The sequence below is a fragment of the Pongo pygmaeus genome, chromosome 6 (assembly GCF_028885625.2).
Source record: "Pongo pygmaeus isolate AG05252 chromosome 6, NHGRI_mPonPyg2-v2.0_pri, whole genome shotgun sequence".
Classification (NCBI taxonomy): Eukaryota; Metazoa; Chordata; class Mammalia; order Primates; family Hominidae; genus Pongo; species Pongo pygmaeus.
Genome location: NC_072379.2, coordinates 49,128,626 through 49,143,373, shown reverse-complemented (window position 1 = coordinate 49,143,373; position 14,748 = coordinate 49,128,626). Strand labels below are relative to the sequence as shown.

The 14,748-nt window shown below is 39.6% G+C and overlaps 1 protein-coding gene across 9 annotated transcripts in view; it reads right to left on the bottom strand.

The window, feature by feature from the left end:
• The window catches only part of ELMO1 (engulfment and cell motility 1), a 595,247-nt gene that overhangs the window by 506,741 nt on the left and 73,758 nt on the right, over positions 1-14,748 (bottom strand). For 4 of the 9 annotated variants that reach the window (XM_063667385.1, XM_054496893.2, XM_063667387.1 and 1 more), the window contains one exon: positions 6,283-6,372. The exons of the other annotated variants lie outside the window; for them this stretch is intronic. The gene's annotated coding sequence lies outside the window, so the exon portion shown is untranslated. The remainder of the gene's footprint in view (positions 1-6,282; positions 6,373-14,748) is intronic. 9 annotated transcript variants of the gene reach the window in all.

Sequence of the window (14,748 nt, the reverse complement as noted above, 5' to 3'; positions counted from 1 at the left end):
GAGATTAAATTAGGCTTCGCACATTTCAAAGATTTCAAACCAATACTCAACCCAACTGAGTAGAAAGGCCTGTGTGGTTTTCAGTAACTGCAAAGTGTAAAGACAAATTGCGCTCTGCCCCCTTATCAGTAAGTCTAACACTCAATTAACTGCCATCTACAAAGGTAGTGTCTACATTGTTCTCAGAAAAATTTTATAAAAACCTTAAGATTAAAGAATAGAAAATAGTTTAATAATATATGGCAAAACTATGAGATAGAATAAGAGTCATTTTAAAAAATCACATTAAAATATGAGTGACACTGGACAATACTCAACATATTTTCAATGATTCATTTATATCCGTTGACATTTGAATATTAATAAGTATCTACTTCAGTACACACTCATTATGATGATAAAAACTTAGAACAACTAGAATTCTCACACATTGCTGATAAATAGTAAGACTTTGAAAAACAGTTTGGTACATTTTTAATAACATTAAATACACATTTATCATATGACACAGCAATTCTACTCTTAGGGATTTACCTAACAGAAATGAAAACAAAGATAGGTATATGAATGTTCATAACAACTTTATTCATAAAAGCCAAAAGCTCAAAACAACTCAAATGTCCATCAATCGATGAATAAACAAAACATCATCCATACAATGGAAGACTACTCAGCAATAAAAAAGAATAAACTACTGATACACGTAACAATAGAAGTAAATCCGGAGTGAATTACGCTGCATCAGATATTGGCACACTCTAGCTTATGGGCCAAATCCGGCCCTCTCCCTATTTTTGTAATCAAAGTTTTATTGGAACAAAGCTACACCCATTCAGTACACATTTCATACTACCAACAGCAGAGCTGAGTAGGTAGATCCTACAAAGACCATCCCGCCTGTAAGCCTAAAATATTTACTATCTGAGTCTTTACAGAAAATGTTTACCAATCTCTATGCTAAATAAAAGAAGTCAGTTATAAAAGACCACATACTATATGATTCCATTTCTAGAAAATTCTAGAAAAGGCAAAATTATATTGATAGTATATCACCCGGCACAGTGGCTCACACCTGTAATCCCAGCACTTTGAGAGGCCAAGGCCGGCAGATGGCTTGAGCTCAGGAGTTCGAGACCAGCCTGGGCAACATGGGGAAACCCTGTCTCTATAAAAAATACAAAAAAATTAGCCAGGCATGGTAGCACACACCTGTAAGTCCCACCTACTTGAGAGGCTGAGGTGGGAGGATCTCTTGAGTCCAGGAGGTGGAGGCTGCAGTAAGCAGAGATTGCACCACCACACTCCAGCCTGGGAGACAGAGACCCAGCCACACACACAAAAAGAAAGCCTATCAGTGGTTGCCAGGGGTGAGGTGGGAACAGAGTCTGCAAGGGGGCACAAGGAAACTTTTTAGGGTGATGAAATTGGTCTATTTCTCTTATACAAGGTAGCATGAAGAAAATAAAAAATAAAATAAAGCTTTAAAATGGTCTGTTTCTTGACTGTGTTGTGATGGTTACATGACTACATACATTGGTCGATATCACTAAATGAAAATTGATTTTATTGTACCTCAATAGAAATAGAAATGTGCGTGTGTATATATATATAAAACATATATATAACATATATATAACATATATATAACATATATATTATATATATATATATAATATATATATATTCATTCTCTATTACATCCTTGTGCCAGGTATTGCCAGGTACTACCTCCCACCAGGTATGCTTCTAGGTATTGGGCACAAGACACTGAACACAAAACACAAAGTTTCTGCTCAGATGGTACACTTATAATACAACAGTGCCTCCCACTGTGCCCCAGTGGACATCTGGCATGGGTAAGCCTGTGATAAGCCACTAGCACTTTTAAGATTGCTTGGACCCACAACAGAGTTTAGCCTAGACTAACTAATACAGGGCTCATTTCTGAGTCCTTGTCTTTCTCCAGGCATCGTCTCTAGGTAGTCTCATCCAATCCCATAGACACATTTTAAATGTATATCCTGAACCCAAACCAACCAACCTTCCTTCCTTCCTTCCTTCCTTCCTCCCTCAAATAGCCAACTGCCTACTTGACATAGCTACTTAGGTATCTCACAAGCATCTCAAATTTAACGTATCAAAAACTGAACTCTTTCCTCCAGAAGCTATTTTTCCTTCAGATTCCTCACATTAGAAAATGGCTTTGTGGTATACCTTTACACCAGATTTCCTGCTTCCCCTCTTCTGAGCACTCTAGGGGACTGCACTTCTAGCCCCCTTGCAGGATAAGGCCACAGCCATATATATGACTCTTGTGGCTAAAGACATGTGAGTGGAAGTGACAGAGGCACTGGAGAGCCAGGTTCTCTCTTCCCTTGCCACAGTGAATTTGGTAGAACCTGTACTGATATGGAAGGCAGACTAGACCACTGAGTTTGAGGACAGCTGCCCTGGAGGGTCACTTGGACTTACAGCAGATTTTGCAAGACTGCAAACTCTGTTGCAGTAGCCTGAAATGTTGAAGATGCTGTTGCCACAGCATGAACTAGCCTCCTCTGATGACTTCGGGGCCCTCTGACAACTTCAGGGCCCTCTGATGACTTCAGGTCCTTGTGCCAGACCAAGGAGTCCTTCACACTCCTTCTCCCTCCCCTCCATGTCCAGGCTACCACCAATCCAACTCAACCCTCACAAACATTCCCTAGGCCAGACCAACATTTCCCACCTGGGCTCTTGCAAGAGCCCTTAGATCTATTCTCCACATAGCCTCCAAAGTCGAAATCACAAAGACTTTCAAACACCTCCTCTGTTTAAATCCCTTCAATGGCTCCCCACTGCTCTCAAGCTCAAATCCAAAGTCTTTAACACGGCCCGCAAAGGCCTGTGTGATCTAACCAGGGCCCACCGGTCCAGACCTCATCCCGTGCATCCATCCATCTCTCTCTCCCTCACCTCATTCCTCTCTCCTATCCCCATCCCACGTCAGTGGCTCCAGCCCTCTCTCAGTTGCCCAAACATGCCAAGCTCCTACCATGAAATGTAGTCTCTCTTCCTCTCCATTTTCCCTTTCTACCCCCAGCTACTTGAAATCACTCTGAAGCACACCTACCTCCTTTCACTTCTCCCCTTTCATTTTTTGCTAGAAGGGGAAAAATAAATCTTGAATGTGCTTGCCTTTGAGTCAGAAGACAAGAGGATAAGCTATGAAGTTAAATTCTCAGAAATCACATGACCATATGATCTAAACATTGGTAGAAGTTGAAAGAAAAGGAAGACACCTCCAGGGCTTAGGAATCAGGGGAGAAAAATTAAACCAAGTGACTAGAAAACCGAAGAAGGCAGGGAAGGGTTCAGTAGAAAATCACAACCTAGGCCTAGAAGGACTCTAACCCCCCACAGCCACCACCACCCACTCTCACCCATGCTTCTTCATTTGACTAATGCAAATCCCTCAGCAATCCCTCTCTCAATTCAATTCTGACTAACACTCTGCCAGGGCCTTAGGCCTCTCTGACATAAAGGAGTCCTCTCCCCACAGAAGTCAGACAATACCCCCACACCATACCCCATACCTGGGCCAATATACGGGCAAAGGCTGACCATGCTCTCAGCAGGCCAAACTTCAATCCTCAATCAGTGTTTCCCTCAGAAGCAAAGACTCTAAGCAGTTTTCATCTATGCCTTTATTAATATAAAATGAGACTCCAGAGAGACACAGGGGACCCTCCCATGGTTGAGTGTGTTCTGCCAAATATGTATTCTGCCAAATATGATGTTAAATCTAGGACTAAAATTGTTCCCAGTTTCAGACAACAAGCAAGAATGCTGAAACATATTTATTCTTAAACTAGAGATCTCCTGAAGAGTTTTATTCACACTTGATCATTTTTGCTTTCACCTAAATACCTAAATGTTCATCCAATGGGAGAAAGAGACTTCTTCACTTGTTTTCAAAACCTTTAACACATAGGAAAATAACCTGTAGGTTCTAGAAGGCATGCTTTAATGCTTTAATGCTTTAATGCTGGCTTAATTTTTTTTTTTTTTTTCAGAATACTTACCTTCTGTAATTAAGATAGGGAAAATTCAACTCAAAACCAAATTTCTTCTTCTTCTCATTTCACCATCTTAAAATTTGGCAAGTTTTGCTTGAGGAAGGAGAGCAAACTCGAGTGCTTTTGTGGATACATCCTGTTTTTCAGGTACCAGACAACTAAGGATATTGGCTTTTCTATTACCATTGATAGAAAGATAACACAAAAAGTGAATCCTATTGAAGGTGGGTGAGAAGTGTCTTCTTAACAAAGCTCAGAATGTTTTTATAAACTCTTTGTGTCAAGGCACTTGGAACCTATTAACGATTCCTGGATGATGTCCAAAATGCCATTATATTTGACAGTCGTGAATGACTGCCATAACTTGAAAGGTTAGAAATGCGAGTGGGCTTTTTAGCTTTTATCAAACAGAAAGCTCCTCACCCCCACACGTTTCCATCTGAGCCTGCCGAGAATGGAAATGCAACAGCAGTTTTCCTGTCCATTCTCATCGAATGGAAAACACAGCCATTCTCTCTTACGGAAATAACTTCTAACACCAGGCCACATTTCCACTTTGTGTTTTAAATTCTATGATGTGGTCCTAAATTCTTGCAGTAATCAAAGGCTGTGAAACTTCACAGAGTGAAGGGTCTTTCAAAAGGACACCAGAAAATAAAAGAGGTTGTTTTGCTGAGCACTCATCAGTTCCCAAGCTGCCTGCAGGGGATCCTACTGAAGTATGGGCAAGATAAGAGTGAACCCAGGAGCTTCCGAGCTCCACAGAGTCAACCCTGTACCCAAGCTCACTCTGGTTGGTGTGGACCAACACCAAAGTCACTGCAGGACAGAATGGGTAGCAGGACACCTGCTCAACAGTGGACCTGAAGAAGCTCTCCTGCTGGAAAAAGCAGAAGAGAAGCCTTCTTCTACCCAGCATGGGTGAAGCACCAGCTCTCAAACACCAACTACTCATCTCAGCTATTCTTTCTTATGACCAAAACTTTGATTTCAGCCGTAATAGAAGTTCAAACCCAGGGTGAAGACAACACAGGAAAAAATGTGGCTTCTGAGGTAAAGTGGGGAGTTGAAGAACTAACCAATGCATTAATCAATGCGGACAATCTGAAAAGTCTTCTTTCCTGAATAGTAGGTTCCTTTCTTTCAGTCACTTACACAATTATTCCAACTCACTACTTACTTTTTCAAGGCAGAGACATAGTAAAGTATTATCATAAGCGCCATTCTCCCTCCTGTACTGACGTAGTATCAAATGTGTGCAGTGTTTTTAAGCTTCACAAGTATGAAAATGTAAAATGGCTAATATGTATTGCAGAACCTACTAAAGAGTACAGCCAGTACATTAATAAGAAAATATCTGATAGATGAATGCCCAAGATAAGATTTCACTTCCATTCACCACTTACAGGGATCTCTCCACCAAGGAGGTTCCCAAGCTTATTAAAATGACCTAGAAGTTGTTTCTAAATTCTAAGTTGTTTCTAAAATCACATCATATTCAAAGCAGCTAAAAGATGAGAAAGAAAATTCAGAAAGAATGCCCTGATTTTTGCTCCTCGATCTCTATAGCATGTATTCTTTTACAAGACAAAGGAAGAAACTATCACCATATCCTTTCGGTGGTCTCAAAAGAATATCCAGAATTTTTTTCTTCAGAGTTAAATTATACTACATACAATAAAAATAAAAATTATTATTAATAATCGTTTTATATCAGACTTTAGCATTAACTATTCCTCATATATTAAGAAAACAAACCACCCTTTCAACATCTAAATCACTTCATCACACATAGGGTCTCTGTGAGGAAGGTCAGCAAATATTGCTCTATAATCTCGTTTTATCAACAGGTGATTGAAGCAAAGAAGTTAAGATCCAGTTCAAAATGAGATCCATTCCAATCTCCCAACACCTAGAGTTTAGAACAGGAGCACAAGCAAGACAAAGTTATGGAGTCACACATGAATCATTTACACTTGGTTAAGTTAGATGTTTCTACCAGGAGAAGGAAGTCAGGCTGAGAATCTCCCGTCCTCACACAATGAGCCTCTACCACAGAGGAAACTCAATGCTGGCTTATTCCTCTGTAATCTCCCCCCTGTAGCATCACCTCCCAACATGGTGCAGTGAGCCAGGCCAACATCAGCAATAGCATTCTCCAAACTCCTCTAAGGGAGAAAGAGACAGTCTTTATTCATTTCAAAAATATTAACAAGAAGCTTCTTACCATCAATCACTGAGTTTGGAGATTCTGAGACAAGAGTGAAGCCCAGGATGCATTCTTATTCCCAGAAATCAGATAACAGACCGATGAATTCTTTGAGAAAGTAAACAAAAATATTATGTGCTACTAAAATATACTTACATAGTTTCATCACATCAGTAAAAGCAAAATCTCTCTAATGAGGATCTTGCAAGCCCAGCATTTCCTGGCCTCTGTCTGTTTCTCTGTCCCCTACCAGTTTCTCCTAGCTCGCTCTCTGGTGACCACACCTGACTTTTTCAAGTTCCCCAGACACACCACACTGTCATTCATCTGCTGTTCCTGAACTTCCCACAGCTGACTTTCTCACTGTATTTGGGACTCAGACCAAAGGTCATCTCCTCAGGGAAGCCTTTCCTAGGTAACCTAATGCCAGTAAAATTGGCACACACACATTCCCAGTAATCCCTCCCTCTCTTTCTCTCTCCCACTCCTTCACTCACCGCATCACTACCTAGCAATGTTACACACCGGCCTATGTGTTTATTGTCCTAATTCCACTCTGGAGTGTAAACTCTATGAGGGCAGGGATGTTTTCTTCAGCATTTTACCTGTGGTCACATAGTATGCTATCAACGAACATCTGGTGAGTGAATAAGTGAATGAAAGAAGAAAATGATCAGCTTGGAAGGGCACCACTGATTTTTTAGACACTTTAAGAAAATTCTTCAGGAGTATAGTGAATAATAACACGCTACAGGTGCAATTCACTAAGTGTGTGACATGGAAGACTAGAGAAGACTAAGGAAGAAAGAATAGGTTAATTAAGCACAGTGCAAATTGAATATCACCCGTGTGTAGTAGGAAAAACTGGTGGGCATAAGACCAGCCACAGTTATGGAATCAGAATGCTCTAAGTCCCTACCAGAAACAAACAAACAAACAAACAAACAAAAGACACTGGAAACAATAACCCAAATGAGGTAATTTGCAAGAAATTATTTTATAGCATATAAAGCAATCAGAAAACAAGTATATAACAAGCATATATAACCTCCTCCTATCTTTCCCTCCCCGCTAATATCCATGGCAGACATCAAAAACAATCATGGATAATAAATGTAACTCCTTTCTGCTATCGCCAAACAGGACCAATACACAAGTCAATCATAATTTTTTAAAGCATCTTAGGAAAGTAGGCAAATTAGGAATGGCAGAAAGCTTCCTTCCTAAAGGATGTCTACAGAAAATCTTTAGCAATCATCATGCTCAACTGTGAGCCATCAAACTTTTGCTTTAAAATCAAAAACAAGACGAGGAAGTCAAATATCACTGCCTCTATTCAATATTGTACTGGAAATCTCATTCTAAACATTTTAAGAATGGGGGTGGCAAATTTTTCATTATTCAGATGATATTATTGTCTATCAGAAACTGTTAGGATTATTAAGGCTTTATCGAGGTTTCTGAGTGTAAATCAATATATTAAAGTGATTAGCATTTCTATACACCAGGAACAAAGCATCAGAAAGAACTATGTCTTAAATATACATTTCATGATAATAATAAAACAAGAAGATAGTGTTGGAGTGCAGAAAATGATTCTTCACAATATGGAGCTTTGGCATACTAAGTGCTTTGAAAAGTGAAAAGCCTCAGAAATAAGCCTCAGAACCAAGGTTTCTCTCTGACCTGCTTCCACCTCCCTGTCTCCGATCTTCTTTCCCAAAGCACTGGGAGGAACTCTCTTTGGAATTTCTCAAGACCCCACTCCCTAGGAATCTCATCAAATAACCCAAAAAGATCAACCACCCAGGAAAAGAAGATCACCACATCTGGACAGGCTTTTCATCTATTCTCCTAAGGGCAACTCTCATAGATTACCTGGGAGGCTTTATCTGCATAAGATGACCTTTGCTCACAGTGAAGTTCCATCCCTCACCTTCCTGACACCTCCCTCAGAGCTCAGGGGAACTTTCTTACTTATTTGCACATTCTCTATCTCCTCTCTCCCATATATAGAAGGGTAGATAAGCATCTGGACTACACTGGGCTATTGGTAAATCATTCTCATGTGATTCCCTGCATTGTGCACATTAAATACATTGTATGCCTTTCTCTCCTTTTCATTGGTCTTTTGTCAGTATATTTTTAGCAAACCTTCAGGAGACGAAGGGAGAAGCTTTCCCTCTTGGCCCCTGCAACACTTAGGAATATATGAAACAAAATTTTACAAGATATTTCTGTATAAAGCAATGAAAGTTATTGAAAAATATTAAAGAACACCAAAATAAATGGATAAACATATAAAGTTTAAGATTAAGAGAGCCCAATATTATAAAGATGTCAACAAGGTTATGTAACATTTATAGTCTGGAGGACTTTCACCCATATGGAAGCTTGATATGTGCCAAAAGTGACAGTGCAGACCAGTGGCTGGGGGAGATGGGAGGGATGAAAATCCCTTATCTGAAATACTTGGGACCAGCAGTGTTTCAGATTTCAGATTCTTTCAGGTTTTGTAGTATTTGCATTATACCTACTGGCTGAGCATCCCTAATCCAAAAATCTGAAATCTGAAATGCTTCCATGAGCATTTCCTTTGAGTGTCATGTCAGCACTCAAAAAGCTTTGCATCTTGAAGCATTTCAAATTTTGGATTTTCAGATTAGGGATACTCAACCTGTATTTAATAAGTGGCATTGGGACAATGTAGGGGGCAAAATGAAATCAGCCTCTACTTTACAATCTACATTAAACAAAACAATTCCAGAGATTAACTATTTGAATGAAAAAGAAAAACAGATATCTCAGAAAATCTTAGCATACAAAAATATCCTAATAACCAACGGGTAAGAAGGATTTCTTAAGCAAGCTACATATAGCCCAAAATGTAAAAAAAAAGAGACTAGCCAATTCATCTACAATATAATTAAGAATTTCTGCTTATTAAAAGGTTTGATAAGAAAAAATATAACAAAAAAAATTTTATTAAGAAAAAAATAGAAACCACATATTGAGAGAAGATATCTTCAATGCTGGGGCTCAAAAAACACCCTGAAATATGGTGCTTTGACATGCTGAACTAATGAAGCAGCCTCAAGTTCTCCCTCTGACCTCCCCCTACTCCCTCTGATCCTCCTTACTATTCGAAGCACCAGGACTGGCTCTCTGTAAGTTCCCTTATCTGATTGAGAAAACTTCTAAAAGAAATGCAATTGCCTCAAAACTCCTCCCTAGGAATCTCATTAAATAACCAGGAAACATTAACCACCAGAGAAGAGACTAGAAGTCTCTATGCTCAGGACACCATGCCCAGTCAGCCTCGCCTCGGCTCTCCTGAGGGCAATTCCAAGGGAAGACCTGGAAGACTGTTATCTGCATAATAAGACCTTTGTTCACAATTCGGCTCTGCCCTTACCTTCCTGTAACTTGTCTGCAGCTACTATTTATCCTTAGGTCCCATTCAGAGTCCAAAGAGAATCATTTAAAAACCACTGGTGTGTTTTTTGGGGCCCATTCATTTACGGCTCTCCACCTCCTTCTCCCCAGTGAAAAGGATATTTAAGCATCAACCATCTGGTTCTTTCTTGAGTTTTCATATGTTTTGTATGGCTCTGGTATTTAAGTACATTAATGAATTTGTTATGTTTTTCTCTTGTTGATCTATATTTTGTTATAAAGGTGTGGGCTGTGACTCTTATGATGGGGAGAAAAGGGATCACCCCCCTTCTGCCTCTACAGTGACATCTATAATGAACAAAGATTTGGTACACAAAATGTATAAAGAACTCCAATGAATCAATATGAAAAGGACAAGCAAGCCAAAAGGCATATCCAGGCATTTCATGAAAAAACAAGAAGGTCAATAAACCTATAAAAAGAAGGTCAACCTCATTAGTAATCAGAGGAATGCAGAGACCCCCAAGCTGACACCATTTTATACCCAAAAGGCTAGAAAATGTATATAATCTGACAGACCCCAAATTTTGGCAAGTATGTGGAGCAACAGGAACTTTCATGTACTCCTGGTGAGAATTAAAGTTGGCACAACTACTTTGGAAACAAGTTGGCATTGCCCAGTAAAATTTTAGGTGTGTGTAGCCTTCAACACAGCATCTCCTCTCCTGGGTATACATCCTGGAAAAACTCTTGCTCATCTACACTAAGAGAGATGGACAAAAATATTTACAACGTCCTCCTAATAGCAAGAAAATGGAAACAACTCAAACAAATGTCTATCTCCCCTGAGAAAAAATTAACTGTCCCATATTCATAAAATGGAATATACTCTGAAGAATAAAAATGAACTACATCTACATGGGTGAACTACATTCTCATAGTTGAATCTCAGAAACATAATGTTAATATTGAACAACTCACTGAAAAACTCAGAGAGAATCATTCCATTTTTGTAAAGTTGTAAAAAAAATATTATTTATATTTGTGTAACCCTAAAATAAAACAAAGAAATTACTAATAAAATATTCAGAACAATCTTTACTTGAGTTAGGGAAGAGAATGGGATCCAGGCTTGAGAAGTACTGCTAGCGTTCTATTTCTTAGGCTGCATGATGGGTACATGGATATTCATCTTATAATTCTTAACTAAACAATGCATAGATGTTCTAATGCATCATTTGCTTGTATCATATACTTAATAAAGGTTTAACATTTCATTATAATCTATTTTTAACTATTTAGTTTTAGCTTTCATTTATTCGGAAAACTTATGTGAAACACCAAACTTAAGCACGGTAACAAAATGGGGGGGGTTCCTTCAGTAATAAATATGAAAGTACATATATATATTTCAATTGGCAGTGTCTTAGGAAACTCCAAGCAATCTAGAGGAATCTATGATCTGCTAATGAACATTTCTTTTCTTTCCTAAAGAAGTCAGGCGCACATTTTCTACTAAGGTAGAGTTTAGTAACTTCCAGATTGAATAGCACAGGATAACAGCAGTCTCTCCTGGTTCTCCTAATTAGTGGCCTGTTTCTTATTCGTTGCCTGAATTCCCTCTTCTCGCTCATCCTCTGCATTTAGTCATCACTCCCTTGATGAGTTGCGAAGAGCAGCCGATTTCCGTTGCTTGAGGTGTGATTATTTAGCAGCTCCAGGGAGAGATGGGTTGGGGGAGGTTGATTCAGAGAGAAATCAGGAAGCAACTGAGATGTAGACCAAGAAATACCTTCTCTCAGTGTCCCTGTTACTAAAACTAATAACTAATAACTGTCAAAGGTAAAATCCTGAAATGACTTAAATTGCTACAAATACTGCTGGTAATTACCATTTAGTCATTCTCTTGACCTTTTGCAGTGAGTATGTGATGAACATTGCCTCTGCTCAGTTTCAGTTAAAAAAAAAAGATAGCACAGTTTCAAAACACTAATTTATTATAAAGAATCTAGTCTTGTCCCTACATTTTAAAAATAAGGAAACTAACCCAAAAAAGTTAAGTGACTGAGGCATTTAAAATATGAAGAATGAAGACCATAACCTCTGAGGTCAGAAGGCCTGGGCTAGAACCCTGGATCTAGCACTAACTAGCCAGGTGATTCTGGGTAAATCGGTTAACCCTGACAGGCCTCAGTTTCCCCATTTGTAAAATGGGAATGATACTGCTATAACTCATAGGGTTGCTGTGATGATTAAATGATTACAATGAGTCCCTGGTACATAATACATGCTCAAGAAATGATCATTATTATTTTCTAAGTTCACTAAGTCAAGCAGGTCAAAATAAAATTTTCCAGGCATTTATCTTTTTATCCCTCCTAACTTACACATCTCATTTTTAAAGTTATAGCAATCTAATAGTGAGTGCTTTTTATAACTTTGAATTACACTAATAAAATTTTCTCTCTTCCCCAGAGCTAACAGAAACATATGCAAGTGTATTTCAAACTAATAAAAACGCAATAATTTCATACACAACTGTCACCCTACTTTCTGCCAGTCCCTTCAGTCTAGTTTACATATTTAAAGGAAATTTTCCACTATATTTCTAGATTAATACCTCACTCATTAGGGGATCTGGTAATTGGTGCTTCTCAGCACACTTTTTCACCATTATCTATTTTTCCAACCTGGCAAAGAGCAGAAGGGAACAATTATCATGAGATAACATCTCTTCCAGTCAGACAGGCTCTTAATGATGGTAAATGAAGCCAGAACCAGCCCTGTATCCTGAGGCTACTAAAGGGAAGAGCCAGAATTCCACAGCTGGTACAGAAGTGACACCCGTGCTGTGTCACCTACAAGGAAACATCACACAGGCAGGTAAATGGTTCTGTCTGAAATCCTGTCCCATTGTCTGCCTTGAGAGTCAGCATTTCATGGTGCAGCAGGAGATGGAATCAGGTGTAACAGTGAAGACGGCGCTAGCAGAGGTCGGTTCTGGGAAAGGCACACTTAAAGTGAAAAGCAAATCATTTCACCAATCCGATATGCAAAAGTGGTAGTTTAATCAATTTACACTTCTGTAGTAAATCCATCTCTGTTGAGTATTTTGCTTTATTTTTCCATTAAAAGAATTACAAGGTGGCCAGGCGTGGTGGTTCACGCCGGTAATCCCAGCATTTTGGGAGCTTGAGGAGGGCGGATCACCTGAGGTCGGGAGTTTGAGACCAGCCTGGCCAAAATGTTGAAACCCCATCTCTACTAAAAATTAAAAAAAATTAGCTGGGTGTGGTGGCACATGCCCGTAATCTCAGCTACTCAGGAGGCTGAGGCAGGAGAATAGGTTGAACTCAGGAGCTGGGGGTTGCAGTGAGCCGAGATCATCCCACTGCACTCCAGCCTGGAAGATAGAGCGAGACTCCATCTCAAAAAAAAAAAAAAAAAAAAAAAATCCAAGCCTTATTTGTTTATGGTGCTATTTTAATTTTTTAATTTTAGCAATGCTTTTATTTTAAACAATTCAATACATTATCATAAATGCTTAATGGCTGTGCAAACAATGTGCACTCACTTTAAACCAACACAACTACCAATGGAAGCTCAAAATATAAACAGAACAAATCCTTAATTCTCAGTTCTCTCCTTTGCCTGCTGCCTCAGGAAGGCCTACGCTGAGCTCAACAAAGGCTCATGTTTAAGGCACCAGAAAGGAGCACCCAATCAATGAGAAAATAAAACATAATTTGTTACTTAATATTTCTAAAGATATACTGAAGTCATCATTATGGGGAAAATGTACAGTGTTGGATTTCCTTACTTATTTTATTGCTGTTTCTCATTTTAACTAGAGGTAGGGTATGGGCACCATGCATGAAGTTCCCAAAGAGCTAACGTGGCCGTGGCCCAGCTTTGGTCTGCTTTTCCAGAGAACTCTAGTTTATTACACCCTGAGAGCATATTTAAAATATTTAACAACAATACAGGGTGCACAATGATCCATCGGAATGAATGCTGGCCCTAACACCAGTATGCCAGTGAGTCCTAGCTGAACATCAGCTCAGGGTCACCCAAGTACCCACAGGGAGAGAAGGAGAGGGGAGGCTGAGGTTTCGCTGTTGTTATGCAACCATCATGTCTAAGTATATTAGCATCCAGCTCTCATTTCTCCCATGTTGTCCGAGAATTAATAATTTTTTTGAAATCTTGCTAAAACCTATATATGCTATATCAAATGCATCATTACAGGTTGCCAGATAAAAAGAACATTAGTTAGTTGTTTAAAAAAATCCCTTGGCACCGGAAGCGGAGGCTCATGCCTGTAATCCCAGCACTTTGGGAGGCCGAGGTGGGTGGATCACAAGGTCAGGAGATCAAGACCATCCTGGCTAATGTGGCAAAATTCCATCTGTACTAAAAATATAAAAAATTAGCCAGGTGTGGTGGCATGCACCTGTAGTCCCAGCTACTCGGGAGGCTGAGGCAGGAGAATCACTTGAACCCAGGAGGCGGAGGTTGCAGTGAGCCAAGATTGCATCACTGCACTCCAGCCTGGGCAACAGAGCGAGACTCCATCTCAACATAAATAAATAAATAAATATCTTGGCTGGGCGCAGTGGCTCACGCCTGTAATCTCAGTACTTTGGGAGGCTGAAGTGGGTGGATCACGAGGTCAGGAATTCAAGACATTGTTGCCAAGATGGTGAAACTCCGTCTCTATTAAAAATACAAAAATTAGCCGGGCATGGTGGTGCATGCCTGTAATCCCAGCTACCTGGGAGGCTGAGGCAGAGAATTGCTTGAACCCAGGAGGTGGAGGTTGCGGTGAGGTGGAGGTTGCGGTGAGCTGAGATCACACCACTGCACTCCAGCCTGGGTGACAGAGCAAGACTCTGTCAAAAAAAAGAAGAAAAGAAAGAAAAAATCTCTTAACTCCACGAAGTAATTTTTTGCTCTTTGTTCCCATCTTCCTGATTCCTCTAGTACTCCCTCTCCCTAGAAGCAACATAGTGTTCAAGAGAAGGCATAATCATATTGTAGCAGATTACATTTCCCTTGCTAAACACTTGGTAACTGAAAAAAGAAAAA